The sequence below is a fragment of the Heliangelus exortis genome, chromosome 11 (assembly GCF_036169615.1).
Source record: "Heliangelus exortis chromosome 11, bHelExo1.hap1, whole genome shotgun sequence".
In the NCBI taxonomy this organism is placed as follows: domain Eukaryota; kingdom Metazoa; phylum Chordata; class Aves; order Apodiformes; family Trochilidae; genus Heliangelus; species Heliangelus exortis.
In genome coordinates, this window is record NC_092432.1 from 6,346,698 (window position 1) to 6,368,436 (window position 21,739).

General features: G+C 44.0%; 1 long non-coding RNA gene across 2 annotated transcripts in view; it reads left to right on the forward strand.

Moving 5' to 3' along the window:
* Positions 1-7,538: 7,538 nt before the first annotated feature.
* Positions 7,539-21,739, forward strand: part of LOC139800812 (uncharacterized) — a 36,173-nt gene continuing 21,972 nt past the window's right edge. The window contains exons 1-2 of one of the 2 annotated variants that reach the window (XR_011727958.1): positions 7,539-7,714; positions 16,586-17,474. This is a non-coding gene — a long non-coding RNA (uncharacterized lncRNA). Of the gene's footprint in view, positions 7,715-16,585; positions 17,475-21,739 lie in introns of those variants that run through there. The other variant, XR_011727957.1, reaches the window with a different exon arrangement.

Sequence of the window (21,739 nt, forward strand, 5' to 3'; positions counted from 1 at the left end):
TGGGGAGAGGGGGACACACCCGTCGCCTCCCCCCCCAGGTGTGCCCTGCCACCGGGATTTGCTTTTTTTGTTGTTGTCGCTGCCCCTGCGAGGGTGCGGTGCGTCCCCGTTCTTGCGCGCACTGGCGCGGTGTGGCTGGGTCGGTCCTGGCTGGAGGGAGGGGATAAGAGGAGGTTTCTTCCCCGAAACGACAAAAACTGTAGTAAAATCAGACAAAGCTACTCTCTGCCATGGCGGTGATTAAACCTATTCCTCTCTCACAAGGTGCGTGCGATGAAGCAGATCTTTTGGGATGGAAAACATCTCGCAAACAAAGATGATGAATAACTAATCACACCTATCTCCTTTTACCATTAATATCCATTTTAGTAACGATAATTCTTTACAATACTATAAATACTATCAACCACGGCAGTCCTGCCACAACTCTTAAATCTCATTGGACGTGGAACAGGCAGAATTTATTTTGAGCAGAAATGACACAAGGGGCTCCACTTCTGAGGCTCTTGGATGTGTCTCTGCCATGCTCACAGTCCCTTTGGGCAAGGCAGGCTACAGTCATACTCTTAGATTTTGTTACGGTGAGAAAAGGCTACAGTTTCTGTCCAGAAAGGGAGATGAAAGTATATGAAAGTTGGGAAGAAGGAATAAGGCACTGGCTGGACCAAAGAATGGTCAAAAAAAGACCAAGAGATCCCTTCCCTGCATCCCTGTTATCTCTTAGTCCAGTGCTGGAGAGGAGAGGTGTGCTGCTGATGTGGGGAGTTAGGCAAGGCCAGCCTGGCAGTGTTTCCAAATCCAAGCATAATTCTTTTGGACCAGAAAGTTGCTGAAAATCAGAATATCTGGTGATCTATGCACCGCTGAGCTGGAGAGGGATGCAGCAGATTCATAATGCAGCAGATAGAAGCAGCACAGATGTGTTGAGAGAGAGAGATACTAATTGCTTACATATTTAAAACAGCATCTTTAGGCTGAATGGGAGGCACCATTAAGCAAAACAGAGCTATTAACTAGGGCCACTTGGAAAGCTGCCATTTTCTCTTCTGTGCATGGCTTTTTATTTTTTGCATCTGTACAAAAGTACTTGTCTTGGGGCGTGCTAGGCTGTTGGTGTTGTGTGATTCCAACCGAGGATGCTGAGGTGCTTTTGCACTGAGATAAACGTGGCCACAGGTATGGGGATGCACAACACTTGTGCTGTGCATGGGGAGGTGTACTCAGCAAAAGACTTTCCTGTTTTTCTGGATTAAATGTGGGAAGGACCGTGTTCTGGGCAATGCGCTTTCCTGGGGATTCCAAAACTCTTGTAGAAAGGCAAACAAATCACCACTGCATTTATAGGTAAAAAATACAACACAGGTGAGGCTGATACAATTACACTGCAGTATATATGGCATATTTACAGTCCAGTATACAGCTTTTATAATAGAACATATTCGGGCCCCTGGGGAGAAAGTGATTTTAGGTGATATAAGTAGCTCCATAATTTACCTGCTGCATAAATCCAGAGAAAGCCTCATTTTCCTTCTGTTTTATTCCTCTCGGACTCCTTTTGCTCCCCCTCTTCTGGAGCATCACAGCACTGTGACTGGCCTGAGGATGAGGAAACAGCCTTTGAGGTGACCTTGGTGGTGCAAGGACTGACATGGGTGTTTCCCAAGATGCAGCGGGGGCAGAGCCCCTGTCCCCTGTGGTTTGGGAGCACCACCCTGCAGCTGTCTTCCCATCTTAAATAACCTTGAGAATACAGATGGAGATATCTGCTCCTGCGTATTTTTCAGCTCCATCCCAGGTGGTGTTTCATCTTCTTTTGTATGATCTTTCTGTTTCAGTTGCCAGTCACAGTGGTGATGTGCAAGAACAGAAATCTCGATGGAGGCTGAGCAATGAGTGGGGGATCCTGAGGGCTGGTTTGCCTGGATGAGGACTCTTGCAGGGGCAAGGGCATTTTATCTGTTGAGGTATTCTGTCTGCCAAGGAGTAGCTTGTCTTTAAAGACATGCTGGGATTTGACTCTGCTTCTCCCTAAGTCAATGGAAATGCTGCTGTTAACTGAAATGAAAAAAAAAACACCAAACCTCTGCCTTGCACAGTGAGCTGAGTTAAGCTTGATGCCCTTCACTGGAGAGCTCCACTGCTAGGGGCTTGCACAAAATGCTCTGTGAATCCTCTGCTTGGTATCATCTGTTGCTTTATTCCTCAGAAAATGTAGGTCAGAGAGAAAGGTCATTCTTCAGCTGATCAGGCTTCAAACACAGGGACCAGGACCTTGAGGTGTACTTCAAGGTTTTGAGTGGGGAGGCAGCAATCTACAGTGAAGAGGCAGGGACAGTGCAGCTGGCTGAGTTATTTTATAACCAATTAATAAGACTGTATAATATCACTAAGTGTAACTCTATCGTGAAAACCTAGAGATCTCGGTGTGCTGCTGAAGGCTGAATTCTGCACGATCAGGAGACTTACTGTAGTAGTAGAAAGAAATGAATGTAATAAGTACTGCCTGCAGGAGAGGACATTTTGCTCTGCATTCGCTCCAAGTCCAATCTCTTCAGTGTCCTGGCCAGATCTGGGGGAGGAGGACATAACGCACCCCAGTTTTACACATTGCTCATTATCCCGAGCTGCAAACTGCTTTGGACTAATTGCCATAGTTCCTCAAGTGTTACTCATTCTGTTAATTCAGTTTGCTATGAATTCTCACATGATTCAGCTTAAACATGTGCATAAATGTTGCAGGATTGGGTCCATAAGCGTCCAGAGCCTCAATTTTATGTCTCATTTGTAAGATGAGTTGCAGGAAGATGAGCACAAACTGTCACAAATAGACTGTTGTGGTAGAGTAATATGTTCTGGAACAGAATAAAAGGCTATTATATCTTCTAGTTTCTAATAATTTGAGGAAATAATTCTGTATCCAGAACATTTGCAGTAAATACAATAAGGCATACTTAAAAAAAAAATAATCTTAGCATAAATGGCAAAAGTAACTGCACCAGAACAATATTGCATTTTGCTGCTTTGAAAGGAGAAAAGAAATTACATTTTTACATTTTCTTTTGACCTTTGAGAAATACCAGGAATATGTAATATCCATATTCACTAACAATAGTTCAGAGGATTCAGAGAATAAGAGTTAAACACCTAGGGACATTTACAAACAACTGGCAGAGAGGCAATGAATTTAAGATGTGGGTATGAGAGGTACAGATACACAGAGACTGAAAAAATGATACATATTTAAAATGCTTTTAATCTATTTGAGAAGCATCATTAGGAAAGGAAGCAGCTCCTGAGCAAGCAGAGGAGGGACAGAGAAGATGACCCATGAGGTCTTTGCCATGGTATGACAAATAGAAGCTGGTGTGGTGAGAGGTCTCAGGGGACCTTTCTCCATGAAATTCATAATGCAGTAAAATGCTCATAACCTTTATCACATCTGTCATCCAAAATTAACAAAGTTTACAGCCCATTTTATACAGCTAAACAGTGCTCTGATGTGATGAACAGGTATGACAAATGGGAGCCTGTATTCACCAGGATCCTGATGCCAGGATTGGTGATGAAATTGCCTCTAGGTGCTTTTTTCAATGAAGCCCTCAGTTACTCCCCATAAAAGTCAGGAGACTCCTCAGAGCCATGAAGTGTCTTTTCCTCCCTAGCAAATTTATTAGCAGGAAGGAATGATGCTGGTTAAGTAGGTTTGATGGCCTCCATCTTCTGGATGTTCTTGGTGGTCTCTGTGCAGAGCAAGGGATCAGAGAGTACCACTCAAGCATCTTTGCTTATGGGTAGAATAATACTGGTAATATCCAAACAGCTTCCAAAGCTGTTGGTCTTCCTACCTGGCTTTATTTGCCCTTAGGTAAATGCTTTCCAGCTGGATCCAGGTCCATTACTGAAATACATTCACCTGTCTGCCAGGGGAGCTGTAATCTTCCCAAATACTGGGCAAATTAATGTTTGTTATAGGCAGGGTGATATGAATATGGTTTGCTTTTAGAAAGCAATGAGATATAGCCCTAAAAAAGGCATTTAGACTTATCCTAATGTTGGTGTATCTGCATTTAGCCCCATCAGAGGGGCTTGTAACTTTCTGTGGTTCATCCCATATTGCACCGAGCGCAGAAGCAACCTGGCTCCTCATCTCTTATGCTGGAAGGGAGAGCCCTTACTTCCTTGGAGAGCCTTTACTTCCATGGAGAAAAACCCAAAGCCCTCCTGATTTTCTCATTTCAGAGATATTTTGGCATTTGAAGGAGGGGTTTAAGCCTATCATCTTCTTTATACCCAGAGTGATGTAGCAGCAACAAGAAAGCTTTGGGGAATCATAAGAAAGGAAGAAGAAAATTAAACTGTATTAATTTCAAGCTCTATTAGGATTTTAAGAAAGTAAAATCAATAGCAAAGGATGGACTCAGTAGGGAATGTGACCTTATTTTCCCAGTGTCTGAAGAAGTGCACAAAATAGAGAGACAAAAATACATCTATAAACCCAGATCAGTTTCTCTGATGTCGAAGCAAAGAAGTTAAAATGCTTATGTAAACTGGCATCATTTGACTGTTGTTTAGGAGAAGTGTCCTAAAGAGAAAAAGAGCAAAAGCAAAAAAACCCCACCCAAACCCCGCTCCAAAGTCTGCAAACCCAACCACACCCATTAGCTACCTATTTCTTCCTCTCCTGTAGTAAGGTGCAAAAATGGTGTGATCCATGCAACATCTCATCAAATTGTCAGAGCAAAATGTTTGATATAAACCAAAAAAAAGATCTTTCTTTTGGGTCAGATAAGCTGGTTTTGTATTAATAAAAACTCCACAACGGCCACGATATTGATAATTTGCATGTGAAAAGCCTCCCACCTGGCGATGAAAACACTTTTTCAGTTTTGCCACCACTAGTCACAAGAGATAAGGTCTGCCGTCCTCCCCCTCGCAATTAGCCAGGCACATACAAAGAAGGGAAAAAGGTGGAACGTGTGTGTGACAGTTGCAAATTGCCTGTTAGCTGAACCTGGTGCTAAATCCCGGTGTTCCCAATTGCAGCTGTGCAGCTGGCATGCCTGGACAGCCCGAGCCAAGCCCAGCACCTCCCCTTGGGAAGGCAGAGCTGAGTACGTTGCCTCTGAATTTTTTATGCCCTATTAATGTCATTCAGGGGGCTGAAAAAACATGCCTAAAATAAGCTTGCAAACCTCCCCCCCCCCCCACGTTGCGATTTGCGAGCCACTGGGTGGCAGTGCTGTGTGAACACATGTGGATGGACACAGACACACAGAACCACAAAGAGGGAAACCCTTTTTTGGGGAGGATGTCTCAAACCTGAGCACGTTTTGCTCCTCCTTGGTACGCTGAAGGCCACTGCAGTGCCCAAGGGGGAAGGCAGGAGAAAAAAAGGCTGGAAGATGCTTCAGCTTTGAGGACTGGAGATGATTGCAGTGTTTCCGTGGACTGGTGAGAAATGCACCCAGGAGGGACTGAAGATCAAAGCCACTGTCAGCATTCCAAGATGATCCAAGCTGTCCCAGCCTTGCCTGCAAACCTTGCCTTGCTGCAGAGGAACAAAGAAGACTTTTGATGATAATCCTGAAACAGAAATGGCACAAGATGCCCACCCTGTTCCTTGCCTCTACTCAGACACACACACACACATCACCCTTGTTCTTTCCACCCTGTGGAGAAAGCATTAACCCAGGCAAGCCCTATTTTCAGTGACCCTAAAGTATACACACGTGCTTGGTTACATATAAAGCATGCACATTCCTTGCACACAGCCAGCAATTACTTGATTTTGACAACACAACCCTCCAAGATAGTTTTAATCCTCTAAGTATTTCCCACTCATAATGGTAGATTTTAAGTGTCTGATAAACAGCTATAGGTTTCAGCTAGCAGCTTGAGACATAGTCAGTTTGGAATGTCGCCTCTCATCTCAGTTCAAAGCTGCTAAGATGTGGCATTTCTTTTAGGCTTGTTTCTGCTGAGTGCTTTCATCACAGTGCTTCTGCCTGCCTTTTGTGGCCTTGAAGCACAGGTCATATTTGACTCCAGTTTTGGCCCGTTTCAAGTTGACAGGTTTGATTAATCTTGTCCGACACTTGACAGAAAGCCAATTACTCTCCATGACTGTGTCGAGGAGGCAAATCTACCTGGTTTGGATAAACAATCCTGCTTGCAGGATCAAGAAATAAGATGCATCGGGGAGCAGCTTAGTGTGGGAGGGGGTGTCTTGACAGTCAAACTTGAAATTTCAGATTGTTCCTGCCTGAGAGAAGTCAGAGTGAAAAAGTTGGAGGTGACACAAGAACAGATAAAGGAGGAGGAGGAGAAGTAGGAGGAAATCTTTATGACCCTCCTTTGGGGCCATCCAGATAAAGAAGATGGTGCTGCTAATCACTCAAAAATCTATTGCCTCAGTGATGAGCACACCTGAGGAAACATGCAAGAAGGCTCTCTTGCTTTTCCCTGGGCTTCTTATGGTCCTTTGAAAAACCTAAATCTTTGCAAAATGTGCAGATTACATCAGCAATTAAACAAAAAAAGAACCAAACCAAAGCAACAACAAAAAATCCCTCATTCAAACATGATACTTCGCATATGAGAACTTTTCTGCAAGGAAAACATGAGATTCAACAATATCTTCTGTTTAGCAAAAATGACAACATTTTAAGGGGCAACCTAAAGACTTTTTCTTCTTTCGACCTCGTGCTAACAGCTGCTTTGCAAAGGGCCTTTAATGCAAAACCTCATTTCAGGTTTAGAAAAGCCCTTGATTTCTGACTACTGTGATTGTAATTTTGCCCTCCATGAACAATGAATGCTTTTTTCTCCTCTTTTATACTAATATTTCTTATCCTTTGTGTCCTTTGGGGTGGGCAGAGCTGCTGAGTGAATTGCTTAGGCTTCAGAATAAAGGGAATTTTGAAAGAGTAAAGTAGGGCATGGAAATATCCCCCAAAGGGCTCTAGGCAGAAGCTTCAGGCAGAGCAAGGCCCCCATGTCAGCTTCTCCTGCGAAAGCAAGAACACAACTTCTTTGCCAACAATTTGCTTAAGACCTTGCCCCTGAGTGACCAACACCAAGGAAAAAATATCACTTACATTTCATCCAGAAAGCTATTAGATCATTGCAAACACCCCAGTCACAGTAGGAGCAGCCAGGACAGGGTATTTTTCAATCTCATGCTCCCCTTCTGGATCCTAAATAAAAATTTTTTTAATACATGACCCTGGTTGTGCAGCACCAGTTGCTTGAAAAAACACCTCTCTGGAAGCCTGATTTGTCAGTTCAGCCAGCACGTTCCTTGGGAAGGAAAACTTCAGTGCAGCTTGGGTCTAAATGTATTTGGTTTTGCTCTGGGATTAGATCGTGAGCATCCTCTGAGGAATCTGAGTGACTGATCAGCTGCAGATCCCACCTGGCAGGGGAACACCAGCCAAGGGAGATGGCACCTAACACTCCGGGCAGGGTTAAGTGCTCTGTACAAATGCAGAAGGATTAAGAAGGGAGAAAAAGAGACAGCATGGGGGAAGAGAGACCACAGGCACGTATCAGCCTCCTGAACCTAGTGATTTATTTATGGCATTCCTAGAGGGGAGGAAGACATGCAAAGATCACGAGCTCACACATGGCAGTAAGTGGTGTGCTGGCATATATTTAGCAAGCAACAAGACAAGGGACAAAGCCTATGGAGGATGGGGAAATGCTTCAGCTCCTGGTGAGTTTATTGAGTGGTTACAATCCAGGCATGAGAGAGATTTATTTGGAGGAACAAGAAAAGTTTGCCTTGCTTTTTTTCTGTAAACAAATCATAAGGAGGATCTTGGTTTTGCTTTCTTGAAAGCCAGGGTGTTTTCCTTTCCCAGAGCACACCCACACCATGCTTTCCTCCTGGAGCTCAGTCATGGGTATGTGCAGGAAATTATGGATACCAAAAGCCATTTGAGATCTGGAGGAGAAAAGGCTCTGGTTGCTTTGAGGTGCCTGAGAGATAGATTTCACATCGAGCTGCTGTTTCCAGGGTAGGTGAACAAAGAAAAAAGAGTGTTGCAGAGAAAAAGTCTCCAGTATGGCACAGAAGGCGGTGGAATCTGTGTCAGCTGAAGCAAGTCAGTGTCCATTGACCTGAGGAATACTGGCATGGACAAGTGGGAATGTTTATAAAGTACAGTGCTGCATAAGGGAACTGGACAGAGATTAACCCTGAACCCCCTGAAAGGCCAGATTCTGTGAGATGCTGAGTCCTTGTAGAACCTGGTGAAGAGCTCATTACCTTGGCCTCCATAAAACGATGCTCCTGAAGTTGTTCACCTGCACATCAGACTGGAGCAAACCCTGGATTTCAGCAGGATGGTGCAGTCAGAAGCCAGATCTTGGGCAGCACAGCAGGAGGTTTCACCTTGCTGTGAGGAGAGCAAGGGGAACACAGGGCATTTCATTAGCATGCCTCAGACCTTTCACATCACAAAACACTAAGGCCTAAACAAGGACACAGTTTCACTTTAAAGTCCTTGACCCTTGTTGTCTAAATTGGACCTCATCAGAAAGAAGATCTTAAACAGAAATCTGGGCCATCCTGTTTTCTTTCTGAATTTAGCTCTGGGGATCTCAAAAGGGGGAAATCTTTGCGGCCTGAAGGTTCAGGAGATCTCTGGGGACACAGGGCACCAAGTTTCCCTGTTGCCCCTGCAACTGTGTAAAGCTGAGGGTCTGGTAACTTTGAGAAGGCTCAGAAGCATAAGCATTGACTTGGTTTGATGATCTGGATTTAATTATTCCAGGAGTGGACTTAGTGCTTGGACTTGCATCTCAGTCAAACCTGTCTGTTATTCATAGATTCCTAGTGGAAAAAAAAGCAGCTTCAATTTATAGATGGGAATATAATAATCAGTTGAGTTTTATCACTCCTGTTTCCATTCTAGGAGCTTATAACCACATAATAAAAGCACATAATGAAAACATCATAAAAACACACAGTAAAAACACATTCACCATGCAAGTACTGCCATCTTAGCGTGTCCTGGATAGAAATGCTGAAGAGTTCTTGAAGTTTCTGATATGTACTAATAACCTTCAAAACACTGTATCACACCCACCCTTTCCACTCGAGCAGTGCTTACTCTCTAAACAACAATGGGGATGAAAGATGCACATAAAAGTCTGGATTAAGCAAACTAAGAACACGAAAGGTCTCCAGAAGACCTTTGCCTTCTTGGCTTTACAAAGTTAGAAAATTTTCTGAGAAAAGCCTCTTCAGCCACTTTTGTTGGCTTATAGCCCTTGTTGGAAAAGCTGCATGCAAGGGGTGCTGCATTAACACTCTTCTTCCCTGTGGTTTAAATTAAAGTTCATCTTTACAGGCACTACTTTGCTTTACTTTGAAGGATGCAAACAGTTTACTCAGCTTCTGTCCTCTACCTTAATTTTCCTTTTCCTGACAATTTTTCTGCTGGAACATGATTTGCCCTCAATGTAGATGGTCCTACAAGAAAGATGGGGAGGAATTTAACAAGGGCATGTAGTGAGAGGTAATGGCTTTAAATTGGAAAAGGGTAGATGTATGTTAGACATTAGGAAGAAATTCTTCAGTATGAGGGTGGTAAGACACTGGAACAGCCCAGGGAAGCTGTGGATGTCCCCTCCCTGGAAATGTTCAAAGCCAGGGCTTGGAGCAACCTGATCTAGTTGGGGGGTGTCCCTGTTCATGGCTGGGGGTTGGAACTAGATGGTCTTCAAAGTCCAACCCAAACCATTCTATGATTATATGATATGAATCAACACCCCAAACATACAATAGCACCTGGACTGGGGGATGACTTGCACCCTGACAAAAGATACTGATCCTTGGTAATTCTGCTTTACACCACAATCAGTTTGAATCATGTCAGATACTCTGACTCTGTTGCATTGAGGCATCAGTGGCAGAGTAGTAGCGCTCTTGGACTTCTTTTTCCCACCTTGGATAGCAGCAACTCCTTTATCAGGGGAAAGTTGCTGAAGTCAAAGCCTTGTGTAGCCATTGAACCTGCCCGCTCATCCCTTCACATATTTTCCAAGTTATCACACAGTTATTTTAGTGAGTAAATAAAACGGAAATTAATCATCAATCCCTTCAGTGACTTCATCTTTCACTTCAGTAGTGTCAGAATAGTTACCTCTCATTTTAATAAGAGCTCCTTGAATTCTTGTCACTTTCAAAGATTTTGAGTCTGAAGCAAGATTACGCTGACACTGAACTCTGTGGCTCATCTACAGGTTGATTTTATTTTTTTTTTTAGGGCACCGATGTTACCACTAACAGCCAAGATGAGAGAACCTGGTTATCTTAGACATTAAAGGCAATATTGTTCCCAATTTTTTTCATCTGCTTATTTTGTGTCTTTGGGAAGCATTTTATACTCACATGGCTTTGCTTTTTTTTGTCTATCACTTCTCCTTTGTTTGCTTGACACTTTCATGCAGAGAAAGGGGAGAAACATAAACTAGGCAAATGGGATTTGATCACAGAGCTGGTGGGGGGCAGTTAGACTCAATCACTCTGCCTTGAACTCTTGGATGTGATCAGCTGGAGTTTGTCTGGAGAGAGAGTGTCCTGAAATGATGTGGCAGAAGGATGCTGATTCAAACCTATGATCAAGGGATGCCTTTGCATCAAACTCTGGATCAAGCCAGGCATGTAAACATTCCCTCCCCTTGAATTTGCAGATGTGGGAAAAGCTGGAGGTTGGTTTACCAAAACCCAGAGATTGATTCATCTGCAGAGCAGAAATTCCTGGTCCCATTTCTTTGGTTCCTCTCATGAAACCTAAACCCACCACCACAGGCATTTCGCCCCCCGCCCAAGTTCTTGGCCTCCTCAGAGCCACGCTTCATTAACCTGGTTCTCAACTTAATCTTACAAAAATGCAAGACACCAAGCTGCTCCCCTTGTCAGCAAACACACTGCAGATGAAAGCAGCAAAGCTTCTCCCCTTGCACCAGCTCTGAATCTGGTCCCTGGGATTTTAACTGTTCCTTTATCTACTGAGAAGGAATGTTAAAAAGTTTAATTGGCATGTAATGAGATAACTGTAACAAGTTAATTAGTTCTCAATTAAACTGCATTCGCCATAAGTCCTGAAAGTGTTGTTAGCAATTAATGACACCTAATTAACTTGGAAGAGTTTACAATGATAAGGAAAATAACAATAATAATAATAATTAATAATAATAATAATAACAATAATAATAATAATAATAATAATAATAATACACATGGTTTCATAGTGTATTAGAAGCGACAAATGATTTAATAAGTATGTGGTTAAATCACCATCTCTTGTGCAGCTGCTGGAAGGGAAACATCCAGGAAATTTATTCTGGCACATCTAACAGGGTCTGGAAGGAGACAACTGGCTTTCAGGAAAGGTCTTGCTGGGAAAAATACCTTCCCTTCGAGCTGTCAGAGAATTGCAGTGGAGAAGGGAAAACAAAGCTGCAGGGTAAGGTCAGTTATTCAAACATGACAAATAAAGATCATAACAACTGGAAGAAGGTGGAAACCCTGGTGGAGGAGGGAAATGGGTTAAATTCTTTTCCAAGATTATTTAAGTGGTGAGTATATGGAGAGCAATTTGTCTTTGTGCTGTGAGTTAACCTCCCCTAAATGCTCTGCCATTAGAGTGCCAGGATGGATAGGCACTGGAACTGAAAAAAATCCTACAAACTAATTTACATTTTAATGAATTTTTAATTGAACCAAAATCTGTTGTTTCTGTTTAAAGATGCAGTGTTGACTTTGTGGTCTGTGCTGCTGAGAGCCAAGTGGGATCTTAATGTGATAAAAACAATGATAACACTAAGCTTAATTAGGTTTGAAAGCCTTGCCTGGTAAAGTGGAGTAAAACCATTACCTTCCCCCGTTGGAACCGAGCAGCCGGGCCAGGCAGATCTTGGACCTTCCAGCTGGCTGGCTCAGATGAATCAAGAAACAAAGCTGCTACTTCTTCCTCAGGCAAGAGTGGGGTGGGAGAGAAAAAAACCTGATCCCATGTGCAATAGGATCATACACAGTAAGTTCAGCTCCACCTTCTCCTGCCATTTGATCCAGCTTTAATAACAGGCAGGACCTACTGGGGTTTCTCTAATGACTTTTTGTATCAGGTTTTATCGAAACACCAATGCCTTGCCTCCAGCAAAATAAAAGGATCCTCTCCCTGTGCATCCAAGCCTACCTAGAGGTAGACCAGAGAGAAACCCTCATGTGGGGATTTCTGACCAACTGCACTTCTATTTAACCAGAAACTCTCCCAGGTTTTCAGGTGCACTTGTTTGCTTTTTCTCTGAGGTACCTATAATCCTAATGCAGACATTTTAAGGCATTTTGAGGTGGTTTTAAATGATTTGCCAAGTCAGCTGTGGCACACACATGCCTGAGGAGCTCAATGCAATGGCAGCAAAGCAGCTCTTGTAACACTGGTTTCTTGCTGATCCTCTTCTTTCATCCTTCATCTGGCTGCCTCTGCCTCTGGAAGAATTGCTAACATGCTTCGGGTTTCACAGAAGTAGTTTTATTAGTTATTATGGGCTAGGTTATTGTAGATTTGGTTGTACAATGAGTGTAAGCTGGATACACCCCTCACCTCCACTGGTAGCCTGATCAGCTGATACTAAGAAACCCAAATAAAATCACAGCTGTCAAAAAGTAGGTATGGCAGCAGGCTTCCAAACCTGTTAAAATCACTCTGTGAGCTTCATCTTCAATACTTTGCTGCTCCCCACTACGTAATGCGTTTCACAGTGATTTGCTCCAGTATTGCTCTGTTATGACCAAAATTTCTATTGCCTGGGTCATCAATCTTCAGTGCTCAACTTTGTCCTTTGCATTATAAGCAACATTATTTTTGACTTCTAAAAATTAGAGTTCCCCTGACCATGTTTTTTCCTACCTCCTCCTGGTGCCAGTGGACAATAATTTGGAAACAAGGGGTGGAAACATGTTCCTTCCTAAGGAGATCACATTTGTCACCAAAAGCAAAAGCATCCTTGCAAGCACAGAGGGTTAAGACAGAGACCTTGCACTTTATCACATGCCTAAAACTCTCCTTATTTCTAATAAGGACCAGCTTTTCACTGCTCCATCAATTTTCCATCTGAGGGTGATTTTGCCTTCAGAGGAGTTCAACTCCAAGCTCCCTTTACTCACTTTGCTGCTGTATCTCAGCTGCTGCTCTCTGCTGCTGGGTTGTCCTAACAGAGCCACAGCTTTCCACATTGCTTTGGCTTGGGAAAATATTCATGCCTGTCCCTCTTTGCCTTGCATGAGCTGCCAGGGAAAGCTGCTGTGCTTGGGTGTGATAAGCAGAGTGGTCTAAGAATAGCCCTTGGTCCTGACAAGAGCATAATCCCAGAAGAGCTGGGACATTACGAAGTTAATGAAAGGGGACAGAAATCCCTGGGAATTTTGAATTTCAAGCAGGGACACCAAGGCCCTCAAAGGCACACAGAGTAAGAGAGGTCATGTGCTGAGCACAGGACTTTTGGCTTTGCATAATACATCACCTTGGGGATCTCCCTGCCCATAGCAGGTTACCAGAACCAATCTGGGCAGGTGGGTGCTGATGAGTACCAGCTTGCCAAGAGCAGATCTGGAAGAGGTGAGTGTGTTTCCAGTGTATTATGGTCTCTGTAAACTCCTTTCTCGACTTGGCATTGTGCCTGAGCATTCCCAGAGCCTGAAGGTTGAGTGTAAATCCACTTAGCAGGGCTGGGAAGCTCTCAGGGACAGAGACCAAGCAGGGGCCTTTTTTGCATGTCTTTCAGCCACACTGGTGTAGGAGCTTGTGACTGCCTAGCCCACAGCAGTGAGCTATCTTGAAATCCAGGAAACAGCTGCTAAATGTCTTTTCATTTATATGGTGATCATTACTGGAGTGTGTGAACTCCAGCTTCTGCAGTTAAGCTCCAAATGTGGGTGCGTGTCACCTCATTTTCCTTTTTCTTCTTCCTTCAAAAAGGGTCTTTCAACAAATTGTGCCCTTCCTCCCCTGCCTTTCCCCTCTCTTGGTTTTTCTCCTCAGTCCTCCTCTGCTGCTGCTCCGAGTTAAACCTCAAGTCACTGGAACACATTTCCATTTTGCTCTGACAGCGACAGACATTTGGGATCACCTGGATCTCCCGTGGCACCAAGGGATGGACTGGGATCACTGTCTCCCTTTTTCATGAGCCTCAGCAGTGGGGCTGGCAGGGGCCACAGCAGAGGATTCTCAGCCACAGAGGTCACCCCCAAGTCAGCTTAGCGCATTTCCTTGGAGGGATTTGTATGTGAGGGTTGTGGCTCTGAATTTATCTTGATCTGGGGGATACAGGCTCTCAGACTCAGACAACGTTCACTTTCCTGCTTTTAGAAATAAAGTGATGCTCAGTAAACCACTCCAGATGCTGGACAAAATAAATGGCAAAGAAGCAAAGCACCATTACTTACTGTCAAGGCCTTTTCTCTCTGGTGGGTTCAGCTGTGCTGTCACCTCCAAGATCAGACCTCATCACAGAGCCAAGAGAGAAGTCCTAGAGGAGAAGCTGTGGATGTGATTTCCAGAGCAGGCTCAGGGATTAGGGCAACCCAAGACATCCCTTAGAAGAAAAACTGCTGCTGGCATCTGCCTAGGAACAGGGAGAGGGTAGGATGTGGAGGTGACTGTGCTTCAGCTGAGCTTTCACATGGAGCGGGCAGAGCTGACAGTTCCAGCACTATTCCCAGTGCCTATTCCCAAGTGCCACCAGCCACAATTCACTCACCAAACACCTCTTACAAGGTTGCTTTTGTGATGGGCTGAAAAAAAAAAACCCAAAACAACCCAACAGGAAAGCTGGCTAGTTGCCTTTTTGCCTATGACCCAGCACTATAGAAAAGACACTTCTGAAGTGAAGGATCCCTTAGAGGTTATGTCTTTCCATTGCTCTGTGTAAAATCTCTACTTCTCTCCCCCAGTTGAATCAGATTTATTGATCTTACACTGCAAGCTTTGCTTCTCCCTTTTCACCTGCTTCTTCCTCTGTTACACAAAGTCTGGTAATGATTTCAGGTTACGAGAGCTCAGGGCCTCCTCATAATGAGTCCACTTGTATCACAAAACCTAATTTTGGCTACCTGGATGGAAAATATTTTCAAGATCCCATTTAAAAAAATGTCTTTAGTTCTGAGAAAAGGATGATTTTGCAGTTCTCTTCAGGAAAATGAGGACAACAATAGGAATTTAGTGCAGAGGGGTCCACAAAGCATCTGCTCCACATGCTGCAGGCCACAAAACACTTCCTAGCTCTCTGTAGTTAACTTGATGTCTACAGCAAAAAATAGGCTCACAATGCATTGTGCTACAGGAGGTCTCCCAGTGCCCTGGATCAGCATCTCTGGGAGACAAATGCACCTGAAAGATGGCTTGATGTGAATGCTGCTGCAGTGGTTTAAGATGTTGCCTCCATGTCAGAAAGGAACATGGACCTGGAGTTCAGTTGCACCCAACCGGGTTCTGGCATCCCCCTTTAAAGTCACCATCTGCAAGATCCAGCCCTGTGTGCAGAAGAGGCTGAGGTGCCAAGCTGCAGGAAGAGAGGCTTTGGCAGATGGGCAGCAAAACAGCTGGAGGCTGGGATTTTTTTATGCTGTTGCATCATGAATTCATCTGCCAGTGCTCTGTAACTGGGAGGCCCTCATCAGTATCTATCTGTACATCCATTTCCAGCAAGGCTTAGGTCAGTCCTGACCATTTTATTCCCCAGCTCTGTAATGGGGACAGGTGTAGAAAAGCATTCTAAGTGGATTGATAAAAATGACTCAAGCAGAGATTAAGACTATGGCCTTTTTTAAACGTGGATACCTCCTACCACCACAGAGCCCTGACTTTGGTTTTAGCCTACCACAAATTAGTGAGTGTAATGAATCATATAATGGTTGGAAGAACTTAAAACACTTCTGCCCAAGAAGGTAGAAGTGATTTTTTCAATAGCACACTTTGCAGGTTTTCATCAGGCTTCAGCTGCTTTTTGAATAACGAAATAGATGAATGAGTGAAAATACATTCACTTAAACCACAATCCTAATTGAAATACATTGTGGTCTAACAGGGCATGTTCTGCACAGGCAGAGATCAGTGTGATAAAGCAAGGAACAAGGTGATACAGAGCTTCACAAGTGTTTAAAAGCTTTTCCCATTTGGCAGGAGTGGCTCATGTTGGCAAAACATTTATTCATGTCTTAGATGAAAATAAATCCTTGAATGTAGCTATGCTATAGAGAGGCTGCATAGTGACAGTGGCCTCTTTAATCATTGTCCCATTCAAGCCCTAATCATATGAATATGCAGGAAGGAGTGGTAGGAACCCAGAATTCACCTCCTAGGCAGGATGAGGTTGTGTCTATCTTCTTTCTAATTAGAAGCTCTATTCAGATGTTAATCAGCAACATCATGATTAAGAAGGGTTAGAAAGAACACTTGGACCTCATTTCACTGATGTGGCTAAAGAGGTTTTGCTTTTCTTGAAAGAAGGAAGGGTGTTCTGACTGCTGTGAGTCAGTTTGTTTTCCAGCTCTTCTTTGGTTTCACCCTTGCAGGCAGGATCCCTCCTCTCCTCCACGATGCTGTAGTGATGGAGAGCAGTTGTTTTATATCCAAGACCTTCTGCCTTTTGCCAGTCTTCTGAACCACAGGGCCTTGGTCAACACTGCTGGTCTGCTGGGGCAGGGATGAGCAACTCAGCCAGCAAAGCCAGGGAAGTTGAGGAATACTGAAGACAAAGATGGCTTGAGAAAAATGTCAAAAGAATAAGCTCTCTGGTACTAGTTTTGAGCTCTCTCCTTAGTTATTCCAGTGCTTTAATACCCTTCTTATCCCATCTCTTCCCTGCCAATATAGCTTATACACACACACATATATATTTATGTACAAAACTGCCTTGCCTGCATTTTTCTTTAGGGAAAGAAAGAAAATCACCAGTTGGATGAGATCAAATCAAGTGAATATGAGCTCAAAAGGAGAAGTCAATAAAGGAATATTCTTATAACTGATGGAAACAGACACAACCCTACAACTTGAAGGGACAAACCCACTGGAGATTATGTCAGGATGACTCCAGACCAGACGGAATAAAGATGGATCACAGAACCAATGGACATTTTTCCATCCAGAATTTCTCTGCTCTTCCCTATTCAAAGGTACCACTTAACTAGAAACTACGCCCTGCTCTAACACCCCAGCTGCCTGCATCACATGCCACGCTCAGTGATGCCACCTCATTCCCAGTGCCTTCCTGTGCTCCTTAATTAGAGGAAACAACAAGCTCTTGTGTTTCTTCTGGGAGATGAGCTCAGCTGGCATAAAATGAAACCATTTGTCTAATGCTCTGATATTTGGAAAAAATCCCTTCAAAGAGGCTGTGCTGGAACTGGCTAGTCCTTCAAAAACATGAAATGATTTAATTAAAGGCGACAATTTCAACAGAAATTTTAGTGGATAGTGACCTAATTGTAAGCCTGTATTTCGCTATCACAAAAAGTTAGCAGCAGGTGAAATTGCCCTCCCAAACCAAACATTGTAACATACCCTGAACCCTGACAAAAAAGCATTTCTCTGAACTCTGAGGCCAGAAAGAAATCCTTCATTTGCATCTTAAAAAAAAAAAAAAAAAAAAAAAAGAGAGAGAAAGAAAGAAAAAAATCAAAGCAATCAGTTCATTTCTGGTGGAGAATTAGGATGCTGCCTCCTGCACCCATGCATAATCCTCAGCAAAGTGTTCATTAAGTTGTGATGATTCATGATGGGCTTCTCCAGCTGAGACACAGGATGGATTCAGCCTGATTCGCCCTCACTGTCTGGAGGCATTTAACTCTGAGGGAGACAGCATACAGGTTGCTGTGGTTATTCTGAGCCTGACTTTGCTCTGCAAAGCTCAGTGTTGACTTCAGTGGAGTTTCTGACAATACAGAAGCAGGCAAGCAGGAATTCAGCCCTGCACTATGTATTATATATGATTGCTTGGGGCAAAAAACTATCAGTGTATCATTGCCTTTAATTCTTTCTTGGTATCGTACAGGGAAAAAAAGTGGTGCCAATAACAGCCTGTGCGTTTGCAGAGTACTTCCAGGCTGTACTTATTCTTTTTAAAGTCAGCTACAGGTTAGCACAGAGTCATCAGGGAATTCTGAAAATAAAGGGTTTCCAGAGCATACAATTCTCATGTTGAGATGCTGCTAGCAGTCAATATCCAATCAATATCTGAATCTTCAAATACCAGCTGGACCTTCAGCATTTCTTTATGCCACAGTAACAGGAATTCACATTTCAGCCACCACCACAAAGAGAGTGACCCTTTGAACAGGAGTCTTGTCCTATCTAATGGAGATGGACTATAAACTTGTATCTAGGCCAGGTTTGAGGTATCCATCTGGAACAGGAATGATATTGGAGATCTGATGGCATAGATGTAATGTATAAAACTCATGTTTTCCTGACCCATGGCAACACCCACATCCCTTCAGTGTCACTGCTTGCTGGTTCCTGCAAGGTTAAGGGTGGCCAGATCAGCCTGCTCCTGGGACTTTAACTACACAGAAAAATGAGGGGAGAACTGGCACCATATCAAAGTGTGCCAGAGGGAAGGTAAGAAACAACTATTCACTGTTCTTGCAGTGGAAGAGCAAGGGATCATCAAACACAAGTCTCAAATTGCAGAGTTAAGCAAAGAAAAAATAAATAATTTTTCTCACATATTTAAACTCTGGAATATACTGCCACACAAGAAAAAATATTCATGGCCAGAAAAAATTGTGAAGAGCTGTAAAAAAGAAAGACTTAAACATTGCCCAAAGAACTGCATACACTAATGTTGACAGAGATGTTTCCTTGCTCCTATACAAAAAGATTCTGCTGATGATCACTGTTAAGGACAGAAACAAGAGCAAATCTGATGTTTGGTTCAGCAGAGTACAACCATTCTTACATCCTTTAAAAAAAATGTTCTGCACATGGACTTGTCGTTTCCATGGAAGTTCAGGATCTCCAGATACCATTTTTACAAATTTTGGAAACTAATCAGGTAATCAAATGTGTCTTTGATGCTAGACAAGGACCATCCTGTTGGCTGGTTACAGTCACTCCCTAGTCCCTCCATAGCCTCATGGATTACTGTGACTCCTAAAGGTTACTGCCACCAAAGCACTTCAGGACAGATGAGCCCCATTCTAGCAATGCCACCGATGCCCTCACCCAGTCAGGATGGTGTCATTTGCTTCTCCTCTCACTCAGGGTCTCTGTTTCTCCCTCTCTCAGTGTGAGCCAGCAGACCGAGAGGAGCCTGGATCAGATTTGCAGCTGCCCAAGTCTCTGACATTTTATTGCTGTCACCATGGCCGTGGCCATGCAGCATAATTCAGCTCTCTGTAGAGCTGGATCAGCCAGCTCTGGGTCAGGCAGCATCTGCACTGTTGGTATCTGAGCTGCAGGCACATGGAGCTCCCTGTGAGTTAAGATGGATTATTTCTCACCCCCAGGGCTACTTTGGTGCCTCTTGCACCTTTGCACCATGGAGATGTGAAGAGGTCTAACGTCCACTTTGCTCACAAAAGGCTGCAAAGAGTAGCTGTGTCAGGCTGTACCATCCCAACACACCCTGATGTACAACCCACCAGCCACGGGGAGCACCAAAACAGAAAAAGAGCAGACTCAGAGCTTCTGTTGTTAGCACAGCAGCATGAAATGCAGGGGGAAGCTCAGTGGGGCAAGCAGCATGTCCCTTGTGGTTTCCGTAGGCACAGCCACCTCCTCTGCCAGCCTGCCTGGTGCCACACGGGTCCCAGCTGGTCCAGCAGGAACTTCCTGGCCACATCAGAAGCCCACACTTGGTGACATGTTGTCTGCAGCATCGTGCCTTGGAGCTGCTTCAGGTCTCTCCTTCCGTTCACTCTGGCATTGCCATTTCAAGTGCTTGACCTCCTGTGGGCAGGAGTGAGATATTCTCACTAATGAGCTGGCTCTCAGCTAGACTGAGATCAGCTGATGCCACTTATCTAGGGACATCCAGTAGGTATGGAGAGCTTAGGAGAAAGTCTGGGAAGGGATGAATGTTTCCTTACCCTTCACTTAATGAAAACGTGGCTTTGCATCAGACCCCTTCTGTATGCCAAAGTAATGAGCACTTTTGTCTGGCAATAGAGTTCTCTTAAAACATTTAAAATATGAAAAAAAAAAAAAAAGAGCTACAAAATGCTGAGGGTTTTATTAGAAATATTACACTTCCCACATACCTAGAAATATATTCATGCCCTTCTTGCTTGCTTCTTTCAGTATCTCCAAAGGAGTTCTTGCAACCTCACCGATTTCATGGTTTGCAAAGAAGTAAAGATCTTGATGGATGACTTCAGGCAGGTGGGATGAAAGCATCCCAGTCAGAGGCTGTTGCCTGAATAATGGTTTTCCCACCTTGGCAGGAGGCAGCAGGTATCAAACACTGAGCTTGCTGTTCCAGTAGACAAAATTCTGCATCGTAAGATCTACGTAAACAGCCACAAGTTCACTTCACGGGGCAAGGGGAAAGCAAATAGATAAACTCAGAAGACCTCTCTGCCCTTGTCTTTATTCCTGTTAACATCCAGGCATGACCATTATTCTGTTGCAGGAGGTAATTTGTTTTAAGACTGTATTTGGCACATCAGGGAGACTGGACAGGAAGCACTCGGTTAATCTGACAAATTCCCATTGCTCTTCTGGCCATCGAGTGAATCTTGGCTGAGCCAGGCACAGCTCAGTCCTGCAAAGAGGCTGAGGCAGGGGCTTTACTGCAGAGCAGCTTGGATGAAAGGTCGTGGCTGCCCATGCCAGATCTCCTCTGGAAGCACTGAAAGGTGCTCATCTTTCTTTGGAGCAGAGATGAGACCTTGCAGGGTGCTGTGGCCACAAAGTCTTTTTCCAAATCGTGAGTTAAAGGAGTGGTGGGTAAGGTGCTAAAAGAGCAGTGTGAATGAAGAACTAGGTTGTCTTTCAGGGCAGCAGGATGCTGCTTTACAGACAGTTTGAAAGATATTGCCATGTAAGGCACTGGGTCCCACTTCAGCCTGAGCCTGGACTGTGGTGGGACTCTTATCTGCCTTACTGCCTCTTTTATCTTCTTTGGAACGTATAGGTAACCTCTGCTACAAAGAGGTCAGCATGTGGCTGCTTGTTTGTAATACCTCCATCACCACAGTCCCAGCCAGGCTCTGAGCAGAGACCAGCCAGCCCAAATCCTTTTGAGGGTCACCAGGGATTCTGGACCCCCACTGTATGCACAGTTGAGAAAGAGGCAGTAGGTAGAGTTGTCCCACTTCAATTCCGGGCTCCACATCCTGATTCAGTAGTTCTTACAGCAGCAGCAATCAGTCACAGAGCCACAGAAAGATGGGCAGGTCAGGGTCGGTTTAGAAAAGGTAACAGTGAAAAAATGACAGCGTGACAGACAGCTGCATGAGGGAAAACTCTTCACAGTTAAGACTCTACTGACAAAATGATGCAGCTTCCCAGGAAGAACTGATCAGTCAGCTCCAGAGCTTCACCTTTTGGTGTTTCCCAGATGACATATCCAGGTGGGATTCCTCAATGAAGAGAAGAAGGGAGTGAAATGGGCTGTGGCTATTAAGGGATAGAGAGCTTTGGAAGTCCTGATAGGATGAACACACCCATGGCACTGCACAGTCTGATTTGGGTTTGTATTTTGCTTTGTTGCAAGACGCTGAGTG